This window comes from Trachypithecus francoisi, unplaced genomic scaffold (assembly GCF_009764315.1).
Source record: "Trachypithecus francoisi isolate TF-2019V2 unplaced genomic scaffold, Tfra_2.0 Lachesis_group2, whole genome shotgun sequence".
NCBI classification, from domain to species: domain Eukaryota; kingdom Metazoa; phylum Chordata; class Mammalia; order Primates; family Cercopithecidae; genus Trachypithecus; species Trachypithecus francoisi.
In genome coordinates this window covers 153,172,693-153,189,882 of record NW_022681465.1, presented here as the reverse complement: position 1 = coordinate 153,189,882, position 17,190 = coordinate 153,172,693, and the positions used below count along the sequence as shown (strand labels likewise).

The 17,190-nt window shown below is 43.3% G+C and overlaps 1 protein-coding gene and 1 long non-coding RNA gene across 3 annotated transcripts in view; one reads left to right on the top strand and one right to left on the bottom strand.

Annotated features, from left to right (window-relative positions):
- Positions 1-17,190, bottom strand: part of SIL1 (SIL1 nucleotide exchange factor) — a 242,832-nt gene that overhangs the window by 130,771 nt on the left and 94,871 nt on the right. The gene's annotated exons all lie outside the window — the stretch shown is intronic.
- LOC117065790 lies at positions 9,665-15,263 on the top strand. Its single transcript, XR_004430038.1, has 3 exons — positions 9,665-9,760; positions 14,258-14,269; positions 15,249-15,263. It is a non-coding gene; the product is annotated as an uncharacterized LOC117065790 (long non-coding RNA).

The following is a 17,190-nucleotide window of genomic DNA, read 5'->3' as shown; positions in this document are numbered from 1 at the left end:
TGCTGGGATTACAGGCATAAGCCACTGTGCCTGGCCATAAATGAGTTTTAAAATAATGAATTATTGGCCGGGCATTGTGGCTCACTTGCCCGGATCATGGAGGAGGGTGGATCACTTGAGGTCAGGAGTTCGAGACCAGTCTGGCCAAAGTGGTGAAAACCTGTCTCTACTAAAAATACAAAAATTAGCTGGGCATGGTGGTGAGTGCCTGTAATCCCAGCTACTTGGGAGGCTGAGGCAGGGGAATAACTTGAACCTGGGAGGCGGAGGTTGCAGTGAGTTGGGATCGTGCCATTGAACTCCAGCCTGGGTGACAAGAGTGAGACTCCATCTGAAAAAAATAATAATATTAATTTCTTTTTAAAAAAATTTTTATATAAATAGAAATGGGGTCTTGCCATGTTGCCCAGCCTGAACTCGAACTCCTGGACTCAAGCAATCCACCCACCACAGCCTCCACAAATAGTAGGATTATGGGTATGAGCCACTGCACCTAGCCAATATATTTCTTTCTTCATCCCCAACTCATACTCCACTCCTTGGACTAACAATCAGACATTAACACCAGCCCAGACCCCAGGACCCTAACTTCCACCCTCTAGGCATTACTTCATTCCTAATCCAACATCCTGTTACAATCCCATCTCTTTCCCATATGACAACAGGGTAAGGGAATCAAAGGGGTTGGTAAGTATCTTAGAAATGATAGGTGCCAAGAGGTCCATGCTGTGTGGGGAAGAGTGAGGCTACAAGGACATTGAAAGATTCTAAGAACCAAGACAGGCCTGTAATCCCAGCTACTCATGAGGCAGAGGTGGGAGAATTGCTTGAGCCCAGGAGTTTCCAGGCTGCAGTGAGCTATGATGGTGCCACTGCACCCCAGCTTGGGTGACAGAGCAAGACCCTGTCTCAAAAGATAAAAACAAGATGGCCACTGATGGGCTATAGTCCTGGCTCCCTGAGGCAAAACAATAGGCTTATGGAAATTGGGGGAGCAATCACATTGTTTTGAGGGAGCAGTCATACTGTTTTAAGTTCTGGGAGAGAAGACGATAGACGAGGTGAGGCTGACAGGCTATGAGAGGAAAATGTCAGAAGTAGAGAAAGGTCACAGGAGAAGTGGGTATGGACCCTGGAATTTCTCAGGACATAGGAGGAACTGGGCTTAAGAGAAAATCTTCTCCCTTACACCACGTTCTCAAACAATGGGAAGAAGAAAAAGTCTCCTCGGGGAGAGGTTACCAGACCACCCTTCCACATCCCAAGTGGCTAATGTGGCTAGCATCCAGCCACCCACCCACAGCCAGGTGCTCATCCCCTTCCTCCTCCAAACCAGCCAAGGCAGCTGGCACCCACGTCTACCATAATGTGGGTACCTCCCTGGCCCACCCCAGAACACTGCCTCTGCTCCAGGTTCTATCCTTCACCCTCTCTTTCCATGCTAAGCAATCATTAGGCCCGTGGAGCTGCTGCCACTGGAGCTCAGACTCCTCTGAAAAGATGACAGAGAATCTGACCCTCTACTTCCTGCTGCTGTTCTGCCCACAATGATTCTTTCATTCACTTGTTCAGCAAACAGTTGCTGACTGCTGACTAGGTGCCCTTTCCTTTTTGTCATTTTCTCTGACAAATAACAGTGAAGTCAAAAATATCACGATACATTTTCAAAATCCAAATCATTCCTGGTCAGTTGACTGGCTGACAATAAAGCCTTCCTAATAAGTGGGATTTCATTCCCCATGGGAACACATGCCCTGTCCTCAAATGCCAGGGCTGAGCTCATTCTACCTGAAAAGCAGAGTGTAACTTCTGATGCCAGTTCCACTACCCCACCCAGCTCCTGTCCATCAGCTCAGTTTCTAAGAACAATTTCTAGGGCAATAATGGGAAGAGTCCTTGTGAAGAAGTCCAGTTCGCATATGCCTGGACTCCAAGCTATTGCAGCTGGACTCCCAACTAGACTACCTATACTGTGGCAGATAAGCCCAGAATCCTCCATGGCCCTTTCAAGGGAAGACTTGGCTTTGGTCAGCAGATAGTCTACAGTTTTCAGCTCCTGCAAGGTCTGCCTCTGTTGCAGAGAGCTGCTTTGCATGAAGTCATGATTGTTTAGGGCAACCTGTAACTAGTGCCTGAGCCAGGCATGGATATAAAAACCTAACCATTTTGGCCTAATTCAGGATCATCTGAAAGACAGTACTCACTTCAGAACTCCTCACTGGGATGCACAAGGCTTCATCAGGCTTGCATCAAAGTTTGACTGCTTCCTCTGCCCGATACTACTTCCTCCCCCTTCCTTTCATAGCGGTTGATCTCTAACAAACATACCGCATTCAAACCTCTATCTTAGCATCGGCTTCAGGAGAACCCAACCCACAACACTTACCAAAAGTTTTTCAAATTTGAGAAGCTGCTACACCTTGTGGGTTCTGTTTGTGGCAGAACTCCAAGCTCTAGTATATATGGTTGGAACACTGTCTTAGAAAGGAGGAGGCAGAAATGGTAAATATCCCCTCTGTGACTATGTAACATTTGAAGGACTCCTCAGAAGACCTTTTCTGAACTGAAACAGTGGGAACAGATTTCAATTGTCCAGCACCACCCAGAAATCATAACCACATTCTCTAGTTAGCACATACTACTCACTACTCAATCACTAGTTCAGATTCTTACCCTTCCCTTGAACTTCTGACTCTCCACTCTCAGTGGAAGCCTGGCCTTCTACATCACAGAGCAAACAGAAGCTGTCAGATGGGGTCTCCCTAGCTTTCAACTAGCAAGCAGATAAAGTCTACCTTTTGAAGAACTTTACCTCTTACCCACGCTCTCTCCTGAATCTTCCACCTGTCCCTACGTACTAGAGTCTCTCATCAGCATTTATAAAGTCTTCAGTTTCTTTTTTGTTAAAAAAGACACAAAGAGTCCATCAGCAGATGAATAAACAAATTTGTCCATACAATGGTATCTCCATACAATGATATATTATTCAGCCATAAAAAGGCATGAAGTATTGATACATGCTACACCATGGGTGAACTTCAAAATTATTATGCTAAGTGAAAGCAGACACAAAAAGTCATGTATGTATGACTCCATTTATATGAAATATCCAAAATGAGTAGTCTCATAAAGACAGAAAGGAGCTTTGTGGCTGTCAGATGTTAGAGAACAGGGAAATGTGGAGAAACTGCTCAGTGGGTATGGGATTTCCTTTTGAGGTGATGAAATGTTTTCGGATTAAATAGAGATGGTGATTGCACAACATAATGAATGTACTAAATACCACTAAGCTTCTCACTTTAAAATTATTAATTTTATATTATATAAATTTAACCTCAATGTCAGAAAAAGAATAAGGAAAAACTTCCCTAGACCCCTTCTGGGTAGCATCTTTTCGTATCTCCTTTCATTTTTCTTACACTGACAACTTCTCAAGGAATGTCTAGACCTCCTTACCCACCATTCACTCCAAAGTCCACTCCATACCACTCCACTCTCACCCAGTGACAACCATTGATGCTTCCTACTCCTTCCCTCCCGAGATTTCTTGGCAGCACATGACACAGGAGGCCAGTTCCTCAGTCCTAAAGTAAGTATTCTGCCCTGACTTCCTTGAGACTGCATACCTGATGAGTTCCTGCCGCTACAGCCTCTCCTTTGCCTGCTCACCCTCTTCTACCTGACTGTTAAGAGTTGAAACTTCTCAGGACGCTCTTGGTTCTCTTTTGGGGCTCGTCAGGTCTCATGTCTCCAACTGCCATCTAGATACACATACACACAAACAGGAGTGCAGAGAAATAAAACCAGAAGGACCTACTAGATAATAAAACATATTGCAAAGCCTCTGTCATTAAAATGGTTTGGTACTGGTGCATGAATAGACAGAATTATCAATGGAACCAAAAAGAATATTCAAAAACAGACCCAACTGCACACAGAAATTTAACATATAATTAGAGCAGAATCTCAAATCTATAGGGAAAGCACTTTTTTTTTTTTTAGACAGAGTCTCGCTCTGTCACCCGGGCTGGAGTGCAGTAGTGTGATCATAGCTCACTGCAACCTCAAACTCTTGGGCTCAAGTGATTCTCCCACCTCAGCTTCTGGAGTAGCTAGGACTACAGGCACGCACCACCATACCTGGCTAATTTTTTTTTTCTTTTTTGTAGAGACAAGAACTATGTTGCCCAGGCTGGTCTCAAATACCTAGCTTCAATCCATCTGCCTGCCTCAGCCTCCCAAAGGGCCAGGATTACAACAGGAATGAGCCACTGCACCTGGCCAAGTCAAACTTTTTAATAAGCAGTGTTGGGATAACTCAACAGACATACTGAAAAAGGTAAAAATTAACCCCATGTCTTATGCCTACATGCCAAGATAAATTCCAAACAAATTAAATCTTTAAATATATAAAATGAAAACATAAAAGTATGAAAAGAAAGCATAGGTCAACTATTCTATAATCTGGGAGTAGTAAATAACTTTCCTAATTATTATTCAAAATCCAAAAGAAATCACAAAAATATTAATAAATTTGATTATGCAGAAATAAAAATAGTTTTATAAAAAATAAAAAATGCATGGAAAATATCATAAGCAAAAAAGACAAATGTCAAACTAGGTAAAGTATTTGCAATTTAATATCATAGACAAAGTGTTAATATCCCCAACATACAAAGAGCTTTTGAAAATTAAGGAGAAAAGCCAGGCGCGGTGGCTCACGCCTGTAATCCCAGCACTTTGGGAGACCGAGGCGAGTGGATCACGAGGTCAGGAGATCAAGACCATCCTGGCTAACACGGTGAAACCCTGTCTCTACTAAAATTACAAAAACTTAGCCGGACGTGGTGGCGGGCACCTGTAGTCCCAGCTACTCGGGAGGCTGAGGCAGGAGAATGGCATGAACCCAGGAGGCGGAGCTTGCAGTGAGCCGAGATCCCGCCACCACACTCCAGCCTGGGTGACAGAGCGAGACTCCCTCTCAAAAAAAAAAAAAAAATTAAGGAGAAAAAAGACCAAAAACACAATAGAAAAAAAAAAAGCACTACAGATATGAACAGGCAAGTCACAGAAAAAGAAATACTATGCTATTTAACTCTATGAAAAGATTTTCAAGTTTGCTCATCACATGAGAAAGGTAAAATAAAACTACAGTAGAAAACTGCTTTCCACCTATTAGGTTGTAAGTACTTTGCAGGCGAGACTAGGGAAACGAAATTTACATATACAGCCCCTATAAAGGGGAATTTGACAACATCTAATAAAATTATTACTGCATTTACCCTCTGACCCAGAAGTCTGACGTCTAGGAAGTGACTGCAAAGATATGTTGGCAATAACCTGGATGAGCCTGGAAGTAGATTCTTTTCCAGAGCCACTAGAAAGGGACACAGGCTGGCCAACACCCTGGTTTCAGGCTGTGAGACCCTGAACAGAAGACTCAGCTAACCAGGACCTAGATTTCTGACCTACGTCAACTATGAAATAATAAATGAGACGGTGTTGGAAGCCACTAAGTTGGTGGCAATTTGCTTCACAGCTGTAATTTGCAATACAGCCCTGCAGATGGGGGAAAGGGTTCACACCAAGGCTGGAAATGGGAGTAAGTGGGCTGTGTGAGATCTTAGGCCATCTAGTCTGGCTGAAACAGCAGACAGGCAGAGCTAAGGACTTAGAATAGCTGAGGTTCTTGAGGCCAGCCCTCCTTGCCTGACCATCCAACGGGAGTATGGGAGCAGGAGGTGAAGAAAAAAGTCAAGGAGGGGCAACCCCTGGCATTGGCAGGCAGCATTGCTGGTACTGATAAAAAGCATACGATCACTAAGACTTCAGATTTACCCTAAAGAATCTATAAGTACTTCTGTTTCTTCTACTTTCCTTCTCCCTCTAGGCCTCCCCTCCCTTCCTTCCTGGACACTCAGACTTTAAACTGGATGGCCTTGAAAAAGGTAGGAAAAAAAATTTAACAAATTTAACAAAAAGGGAGCCCATTATTTGGTAGAAATTTCTCCTTTGTAAGTTTGCCTTTTATATAAGTCTATTTCTGTAGATAAATTGAACCCAACTGTGATATTTAAATCGTTTTAAGAAAGTACATTCTGTTTTACTTGCAAAAAGAGGGGACCCTTGGCCTCTTCCTTGAGACAGGAGAAATGGAAGGGGATGCAAGATACCCTGCTTATTTATCTCCAAAAGAAATCTATAGCCCCAGGCCCAGCCCAATTTTTGTGCCCAGCAGGAACAGGCCTTTGTTCAGAGAACATCACAGGTATCATGGGCACCACACCAAAAACAGAAAGCAGAACTGCTACATCTCTGGGCTCAAGACAAGGGGAACATGAAAACAACAGGAGATGGAGAGTGCCAGGCACAAGGGAAATATCTTTTATCTTACATTTTATTGCTCCTAATGACCTTGTTCAGGCCTCAAATCAGTATGACTTCATTCTTTGGGAAGTACATTCTATGGAAGCTTTAAAATATATTATGAAGTTGCTACAGTTTAAATGTGGCCTCCAAAGTTCATATGTTGGAAACTTAATCCTGAATGTAACAATGTTGAAAGAGGTGATTAGGTCGTGAGGGCTTTGCCCTCATGAATGAATTAATGTCACTACAGGAGTGGGTACGTTTTCGCAAGAGTAGTTTATTAAAAAAGCAAGTCCAGTTGGGTGCAACGGCGTGCCTAGTCCTAGCTTGCCAACTACGTGGGAGGCTGAGGTGCGAGGATTTGATTGAGCCCAGGAGTTCAGCCCAGGCAACAGAGCAACACTCCGTCTCTTTTTTTTTCCCCCTAAAAGGCAAGTTCAGCCCCATTTTGTTCTCTCACCACATGATGCCTTTGGCCATGTATGCCACAGCAACTAGGCCCACAACAGATGCAGCTCCTCAAACTTGGATATCCCAGTCTCTAGAATTGTAAGAAATAAATCTATGCTCTTTATAAATTACCCATTCTCAAGTATTCTGTTACAGGAGCATAAAATGTACTAAGACAGAGATAAATCAAGTGCTAACACAGGGAAAGACAGGTACTATTGAACAGGTGCTACCCACAATCCTTCAGAGCGCGGTTAGCTCCATGTCTCTTCCCACACTAACCCAGTCCATGTGTGTGAAAAGGTACTAACCTGACACTATCTCCATAAATGTCTCAGAGGACCTCCTGGCATTGTGCTGAGGGTAGAAGAGATTGGTTCTTCTCCATGATGGTTAGCGGAGGTCTTCAAAACTCCATCCCTCACCCATTATATTTTTCTAAGGTACTTTTAAAATCCTTTCAACTCTGTATCTATAACTCACTGTGTGAGGTAGATTTTCTTTCATTTGTCCCAAATTTATTTCCCTTAGGATCACATGATGTCAGGCTCTACTGAACGGGATTTGTTGCACCAGTCCACATTCCCATTATCTTCACCCTACAAATTCTCAGTGCATGGCAAAGAGAAGCTCAGTACAAATTGTGAGTAGATGAATTTTCCTTCTCTGGTTTTTCTCCACATCAAAGAGTCCCATGCTTTCCCCCACTGTCTTCAAATCCACACACACTCCACATCTGTCATGGACTGAACTAGAATCAGAGATAGTGTTCCTCCTCTCAGGAAGCCAGTCCTGGATCATGTTTCAGGTTTAAACATGAAATGGGGAGGGTATCTCATAAACCAGCCCTCACCTGCAGCAGAAACAATTTCTGCCAGGAAAGTAGTAAATGAAGCTATTTATTTGCTCTTCCTGCTGATGGAGTGAACACATTGTGTTTCTGTACAACCTACCTCCAACCTGACTCTCACTTCCAAGCTGAGCCAAAGTGGAAAAGAAACAATAGGAATCACATCCCCATTGGAATGGGAAACCACTGGAAATCTCAAAAGAGAAAGGCCTAAACACAAACTCCTCACACACCTTAAGAATAAACAGGCAATACAACAGAATCCATTCTATCATTCATTAGCAAATCTTTATTGAATACCTGTTATGAGTCAAGCACAGCCCTGGGCTCTGAAGATCTAGATGTGAGCAAGACAGACCAAAATCTCTGTCCACTCAGGGCTTACATTCTAGTAGTACTTAATGTTGTTTATTATAGTCTGTTGTTGAAGAGTACTGGTCAGGTCTTTACAGAATGTCCCGCCACCTGGGTTTGTCTGATGCTTTCCTCATTAGACTGGGGTCATTGGTTTTGAGGAAGAATACCACAGAGGTAAAGGTCCCTTTGTCTCATCATACCAGAAGGTGCGTCATATCCACATGACAATACTGGTGATATTACCCTGGCTTACTTGATACCCTTGATCACAGGTAGTACTTACCAGATTTCTCCATTGTAAAGTGACTATTTTTCCTTTTCCAAAATATGTTCTTTAGAAATGAGTCAGTAAGTCTAGCCCAACTGGAAAGATGTAAGCTCCACCTTCTAGAGGGGGGGGAGTATCCATATATAACTGGAATTCTTTTTTTTTTTTTTCTTTGAGAGCATCTCACTCTGTCTCCCAGGCTGGAGTACAGTGGTGCAATCTCAGCTCAGTGCAACCTCCGCCTCCTGAGTTCAAGCAATTCTCGTGCCTCACCTCCTGAGTAGCTGAATTACAGGCGTACACCACCATACCCAGCTAATTTTTGTATTTTTAGCAGAGATGGGGTTTCACCATGTTGGCCAGGCTGGTCTTGAACTCCTGGCCTCAAGTGATCCACCTGCTTTGGCCTCTCAAAGTGCTGGGATTACAGGCGTAAGCCACATGCCCAGCTCTATTATTGGAATTCTTCTGCAAGAAAGATCTAATTTTTGGCTGAGTGCAGTGGCTCACGCCTGTAACCCAAGCACTTTGAGAAGTGCAAAAAATACAAAATTACAAAAAATACAAAAATTAGCCATTGCAGTGGCACACACTTGTAGTTCCAGCTACACAGGGGGCTGAGGTGGGAGGACTGGTGGAACCAGGGAGGTCGAGGCTGCAGTGAGTCATGACGGTGCCACTGCACTCCAGCGGGAGCAACAGCGTAAGACCCTGTGTCAAAATTTAAAAAAAAAAAAATTTTTTTAAAAGAAAGATAGATTTAACTCTTGAGAAGAGACAGAACAAGATGGTGGACTAGAAGGCTCCTTCAATCGTCCCTCCCGCAAGGACATCAATTTAACAACCATCTGCACAAGAAAAGCACCTTCATGAAAACCAAAAATCAGGTGAGCATTCACAGTACCTCTTTCAACTCTGTGTCGCTGCAAGATGCACTGAAGAGACAGAAAAGATAGCCTTGGATTGCTAACGCCCACCCCCCAACAGTGACAGTGTGGTATGAAGAACATCTCCAGGCGCTGGCAGAGGGAGAGCACAGCAATTGTGAGGCACTGAACGCGGTGCTGTCCTATTAGAGCAGATAGAAAAACTGGACCAAACTCAGCTGACATCCACCCACGGAGGGAACATATAAACCAGCCCACACCAAAGGGGAATCACCGATCCCAGCAGTTTAAACCTGAGTTCCCACAAACCTTGCCGCCACAGGCTAAAGTGCTCTGGGTCTCTAAGCAAACTTGAAAGCCTGTTTAGACCGCAAGGACTGCAGCTCTCAGGTGAGTCCAAGTGCTGAACTGGACCCAAAGACAGTAGACAGTGGGTGGCAGAGGGGCGGGAAACACAGTCTCCTGAGACACTAGCCAAGGCACCTACGGGAATCCTGGCATCATCCCTCCTCTAACCCTAGGCTGCATAGCTCGCAGCTCCAAAAGAGGCCCCTCCCTTCTGCTTGAGAAGAGAGAAGAGTGGGGAGGACTTCATCTTGCATCTTGAATACCAGCTCAGCCACAGCAGAATAGGGCACCAGTCAAGAGTTGTGAGGCACCTGTTCTAGGCCCTAGCTCCCAGATGACATTTCTAGACACACCCTGGGCCAAAAGGGAACCTGCTGCCTTACAGGGAAGGACCCAGTTCTGGCAGCATTCATCATCTGCTAACTGAAGAGCCCTTAGACCCTGAATAACCAGCAATGATGCCCAGGTACCATGCTGAGGGGCTCGGGTAAGCCTCTGAGACAGCTCAGCCACAGGTGGGTAGAGCACCAAGCAGGCCCCTGGGGTCCCAGATTCCAGGATCTGACTCTTAGATGATATTTCTGGACCTGCCCTGGGCCAGAAGGGAGCACACTGCCCCGAAGGGTGAGTCCCAGGCCAGGCAGCATTTACCACAAGCTGACTTAAGAGCCCTTGGACCTTAAGGGTGGTAGTCTGGCAGTACTCCCCATGGGCCTGTAGTGGTGGCGGCCACAGGGTGGGGCTTCACTGCCTTTGGAAAGGGGAGGGAAGACTGCATCTTGTGGTTTAAGTGCCACCTCAGCTGCAATACCACAGAATACCAGGTAGATGTCTAAGGTTTTTTACTCTAGTCCCTGACTCCTAGGTGGCACCTCTAGACTGAGGTGCTGTCTGGGAAAGTATGTCCCACACAGCACACCTGGGGGAGCTGGCTGCTCTGAAGGAAAGGATATGGGCCTGGCTGGTATTGCTACCTGCTCATTGTAGAGCCCTAGGGCCTTCAGTGAACATAGCCAATAGCCAGGGAATGGTTACAGTGTTGGAATAACCTAAAGACTTCACCAAAAAACTATTAGAACTAATAAACAAATTCAGTAAAGCTGCATTTTCGGTAAAGATACAAAATCAACATACAAAAATCAGTAGCATTTCTTTTTTGTTTTGTTTTTGTTTTTTTGTAGACGTCTCACTCTGTTGCCCAGGCTGGAGTGCAGTGGCTTGATCTCAGCACTGCAACCTCCACCTCCCCGGTTCAAGCGATTCTCCTGCCTCAGCCTCCCGAGCAGCTGGGACTACAGGAATACGCCACCACGCCTGGCTAATTTTTGTATTTTTAGTAGAGACAGGGTTTCACCATATTGGCCAGGCTGGTCTCGAACTCCTGACCTTGTGATCCACCTGCCTCGGCCTCCCAAAGTGCTGGGATTACAGGAGAGAGCCGCCGCGCGTGGCCCTAAAAATCAGTAGCATTTCTATATGCCAACAGTGAACAATCTGAAAAAGAAATTTAAAAAGTAATCTCATTTACACACATAAAATTAAATATCTAGGAATTAACCCAAGAAGTGAAAGATCTCTATAAAGAAAACTATAAAACACGGATGAATGAAATTGAAAAGGACACCAAAAAAATGGAAAGAGATTCTGTGTCCATGGATTGGAAGAATCAATGTTGTTAAAATGTCCATACTACCCAAAGCAATCTACAGATTCATGCAATCCCTATCAAAATACCAATGACATTCTTCATAGAAATAGAAAAACCAATCCTAAAATTTATATGGAACCACAGAAGAACTAGAATAGCCAAAGCTATCCTTAGCAAAAAGAACAAAACTGGAAGAATCACATTACCTGACTTCAAATTATGCTACAGAGCTATGGTAACCCAAACAGCATGGTACTGGCATAAAAACAGACACATATGCCAATGGAAAGAAGAGAGAACCCAGAAACAAATACACATACCTACAGTAAACTCATTTTTGACAAAGATGCCAAGAACATACACTGGGAATAGACAATCTCTTCAATAAATGGTGCTGGGAAAACTGGATATCCACATGAAGAAGAATAAAACTAGACCCCTAACTCTCACCATATACAAAAGCAAAAATCAAATCAAAGTGAATTAAATACTTAAATCTAAGACCCCAAACTATGAAACTACTATAGGAAAACATTGGGGAAAATTTCCAGGACACTGGTCTGGGCAAAGATTTCTTGAGCAATACCACACAAGCATAAATAACCAAAGCAAAAATGAATAAATGGGATCATATCCAATTAAAAAGCTTCTGCACAGCAAAGGAAACAATCAACAAAGTGAAGAGACAACCCACAGAATGGGAGAAAATATCTGCAAACTACCCATCTGACAAGATACTAATAACCAGAATATATAAGACATATATAAGAAGCTCAAACAACTCCATAGGAAAAAAAACTTAATAATTCCATCAAAAAATGTGTAAAATATTTGAATAGACTTTTTTTTACCTTTTTTTTTCTTTTTTTTTTTCATTCTTGAAAGGGAGTCTCACTCTGTTGCCCAGGCTGGAGTGCAGTGGTGCGATCTCAGCTCACCACAACCTCCGCCTCCCGGGTTCAAGTGATTCTCCTGTCCCAGCTTCCTGAGTAGCTGGGATTACAGGCACCCACCACCACACCTGACTAATTTTTGTATTTTTTGTAGAGATAAGGTTTCACTATGTTGGCCAGGTTTTTCTCAAACTCCCAACCTCAAGTGATCTCCCCCTCTCGGCCTCCCAAAGTGCTGGGATTACAGGTGTGAGCCACCACACCCGGCCTGAATAGACATTTCTTTTTTTTTTTTTTTTTTTGAGACGGAGTCTCGCTCTGTTGCCCAGGCTGGAGTGCAGTGGCCGGATCTCAGCTCACTGCAAGCTCCGCCTCCCGGGTTTACACCATTCTCCTGCCTCAGCCTCCCGTGTAGCTGGGACTACAGGCGCCCGCCACCTCGCCCGGCTTGTTTTTTTGTATTTTTTAGTAGAGACGGGGTTTCGCCGTATTAGCCAGGATGGTCTCGATCTCCTGACCTCATGATCCGCCCGTCTCGGCCTCCCAAAGTGCTGGGATTACAGGCTTGAGCCACCGCGCCCGGCCCGACATTTCTTAAAAGAAGACATACAAATGCAAATGAATATGAAAAGGTGCTTAATATCACCGATCATCAGAGAAATATGCATCAAAACTACAATGAGATATCATCTCACCCCAGTTAAAATGGCTTATATCCAAAAGACAGGCAATAGCAAATGCCGGAGAGGATGTGGAGAAAAGGGAACCCTCATACACTGTTAGTGGGAATGTAAATTACTACAGCTACTATGGAGAATAATTTGGAGGTTCCTCAAAAAACTAAAAATAGAGCTACCATATGATCCAGCAATTCCACTGCTGGATATATACCCAAAACAAAAGAAATCAGTCTATCTAAGAGATATCTGTACTCCATGTTTGTAGCAGCACTGTTCACAATAGCCAACACTGGAAGCAACCTAAGTGTCCATCAACAGATGAATGAATTTTAAAAACTGTGGTACATATACACAATGGAATACTATTCAGTCATTAAAAAAAAAATGAGATCCTATCATTTGCAACAACATGGATGAAACTAGAGATCATTATTTTAAATGAAATAAGCCAGGCACAGAGAGACAAACATCATATGTTCTCACTTATTCATGGGATCTAAAAACCAAAACAATTGAACCCATGGATGCAGTGGGTAGAACGATGGTTACCAGAGGCTAGGAAAGGGAGTCGGGACGGGAACGGGGAGATAGGGATGGTTAATGAGTATTAAAAAAATAGAAAGAATGAGTAAGACCTACTATTTGATAGCACAACAGAGTGACTGTAGTCAATAATAATCTAATTGTACATTTAAATAACTAAAAGAGTGTAATTGGACTGTTTATAACACAAAGGATAATTGCTTGAAGGGAAGGATACCCCATTCTCCATAATGTGATTACTATCCATTGCATGCTTGTATCAAAACATCTCATGTACCTCATAAATACATACAACTGTAACATATGCACAAAAAGTAACATGAAATTTTTTAAAAGATTTAACTTCTCTCCCCTAGTCATTTATTTAAATGAGTTTAGACTCATGTACATTTATTTTATAATTTTAGTTATAATCCAATACTACCTTACCTATTTTGTTGTTTTGTATCAATCCAGCTTTGGACGCTGGAAAAGAAAGAAAGTCACTTCTGAGGAAAGACTAAGGGAAGTGAGGGAGCTAGCCACAAAGTCATCCAGTAGAAGAACATTTTAGGTCCCAAGGTGTGACAGCCTGATATGTTTAGGGAAAAACAGCAAGGCCAGAGTGACTAGAGAAGAGGGAATGTAAGGGAGAATAGCAGCAAATGAAATGACAGAGGTAACGGTGAGCCGCATCATAGAGCTGTGCAGGCCAAAGAAGGAGCTAACCCTTACTTTATGTGAGAGGGAACACCAGAGGATATTTCTGAGTACAGGAAGGCATGGTAGAAGGATCACTGGCTGTTGTGTTGAGAAATGACTGCAGGTAATCAGGACAGAAGGAGGGAGACTAGTTAGATGCTACTCAATAATCCAGGTGAGAGACCATGGTGACCATAGGGGTAATGAGAAGTGGTCAAATTCTGGATACATTTTGAAGACAGAGCTGTTGGGATTGGCTGTCAGATAGAATGTGGGGTCTTAGAGAAAGAAAGGGGTCAAGAATGACTGTGAGGATTTTGACCTGAAAAATTAAAGGGATAGAATAGCCATTAACTGAAGTGGGGAAAGTTGCAGGAGCTCAGTTTTAGACATGTTAAATTTAAGATGCCTATCCAAGTAAAGGTGTCCAGTAGGCAGATGGATCTGAAGTTCAGAGAAGTCTAGGTTGGAGACAAAAAACCTAGGAGTCATCAGCATACAGATGAAATGTGAAGCCATCAGACTAGATGAGTCACCAACGCTGTAAGTGTAGACAGAGAAGAGCAGAGGTCCAAGGACTGAGCCTGGGGCATTCTGGCACGTTCTGGCACTGAGAGAAATCAAGACTTTCTTACCTTCCCTTTAATCAGATACAAACGTAGCAAGTTTTTTTCTCGTCCACTGTGTACCTAGTACTGCTCTAGATCCCCTAATTCTCAGGACTCTCAGAATACAACCTTAATTCTCCCTCACCTCTCTGTAATTCTCCATCCTCAATCTGTTCTGTGCTGCTGTACACCTGGTCACCATAATAAGACTGTCATTACTGCCACCACCTCTTTGCAAGCTGTTCCTCCCACCTGGAAAACCCTTTATACTCCACCTCATCAAATACCACCTTTTTCAAGCCCCAACTTATCTCCTATCTTTTCTCTTCTCTGAAATTTACCTAATTACTCTCTCAGTGAATGAGTTTTTCCACCAAAGCAACCCTAACACTCCAATGACTACCAACGTTGAACCTCTGTAACACTTGATGTCTGTACAATCAGATATTTATCAGTTATTGACCTGTGTGGCTAGCTAACTGTATATAAACTGTGTATAAATGCTGTAGCTTCCTTGAAGAAGAAAAGCATATCTACCGTTTCTCTTCCCTCCCAAATAGCCTAGAACAAATACCTACCATACAGGAATTGCTCAATACATTGTGTGTGAATTGCTTCATGTCAATTCTGTTATTCAATCAGTCACCATGTTCCCTGAGAGTACAGACCTGTTTTGCATCTCCTCCATTTGATTCTGGGTTAGACACAGGTAGGCAGGCATTCAATAACTGCTTGCTATCAAAAGGGTTGATGACAATGTGAGGTCTCTGGGGACCTTACGATCTTGGCACAAAACAATGAGAATGTGTGTTCTGTTCTCGCTGCCCCATCTCACCTGAACCTAGCTATTTCCTGGACAAAGAAGAATAATCCAGGGACCACATAGAGAAGAAATTCCAGGGCATCTGATGTTAATGCAGAGAGATACTCAAAATCATAGTGTTATCTAAAATGCCTGGAAGAGGTTGCCTTCACTGAAATGCTGGGCAAAAAGAATCAGAAAAGACAAGCAATGCTGTGTGAATCCTAAGAACACAGAGAATACATCAAAATAAATACAAGTATATTCACTGACAAATTATTTACAACAGTGAAAAACTGGAAACCATCTAAATGCCCAACCGTAAGAATTAAGTATAATTTGGTATATTCATACACTTGAATATATTAAAGAACAGCACCTGGAAAATGTTCACTTTATGTCTAAGGCTCACTTTATACCTATGTGCTGGCGGCTCTAACTTTCAACCTCCATTTCTAAAGGGAAAGTATCTGTCTCAAAATAGTCTGTACAGTATGACTGCACTTTTGTGCAAACAACTGGAAGAACACAAGCCATGATGTTAATTTGACATCTGCACAGTGGGATTTGGGTGATTTTGTTGTTGTTGTCTCCCTTTGTGTTTTTCTGTGTTTTCCAAGTATTCTGCTTTGAAAACATATTACTTTGTCAGCAGGCAAAAAAAAAAAGAGAAAGTCATTTTAAAAACAAACATATAAGAGCCAAATTCTCAACTATCTAGGCATCTGACTGCTGAAAGTCTCCTGCTTCCAATATAAAATGCAAGAATCCTAAGGTCCAGGCCCCTCCTCCCATTCCTTTCCCTCCCATACCACCCAAGACAGAAAACAGGTGAAACTAAGATCAAGAGCTGTTTTTTGTTTGTTTGTTTTTTATCTTTTTTAAGACGGAGTTTTCGCTCTTGTTGCCCAGGCTAGAGTGCAATGGTGCCATCTCGGCTCACCGCAACCTCCGCCTCCCAGGTTTAAGCAGTTCTCTTGCCTCAGCCTCCTGAGTAGCTGGGATTACAGGCATGCACCACCACACCTGGCTAATTTTGTATTTTTAGTAGAGATGGGGTTTCTCCGTGTTGGTTAGGCTGGTCTCGAACTCCCAACCTCAGGTGATCCGCCTGCCTCGTCCCCAAAGTGCTGGGATTACAGGTGTGAACCACTGCATCCAGCCGATCAAGAGCTTCTTAAGGGAAAGATTTCTGTCCTTTTGATCTTTGGTCTCCCACCTCAAAATTCTCAGCACCCTGTGAGGCATTAGGTGCTCAGTAAACAAGAAAGGGAAGGAAGATGTAGTGAACTTACAAGGCATAGCTACCACTACTGCAATGACATCCCCACCGAAGGTACCCCTCCACCCTATTCTAGGTCTGATCCCTTTGCCTCCTATCTCTGAGCATTGCACAGGCCCGCCAAGCAGCTCTTAGAATAAGAGTTCTGATTCTTTGTACCACAGCAAGTATTCCTCTTTTGCCTTTCCCCCTACTCCTTTCCTTCCTCCCTCTTCTTAAAAGGTGATCTTGCCTTTCGGCTAGTACAATGTGCTGCACTGAACCAGCGTGCCAGTCTGTGGAGAATCACTGAGAGAATGAATTTGAATAATAAAAGCCAGAACAAGGCGATACCTTGGAGAGAGACTTGGTGTAGTACCTTCAATTTAGAACCTCATTTCAGTGGCTAATGCAGTTGTTGGAGACATTAGCCTAATTTTTGCCAGGAGAGTCCAGCAACACAGCAGTACTAAACATGGGCACAGAGGACCCTGCTCATCTCAGAGACAAAGTGTAGAGAATGAAATTAGCAGCACTGCACTTCT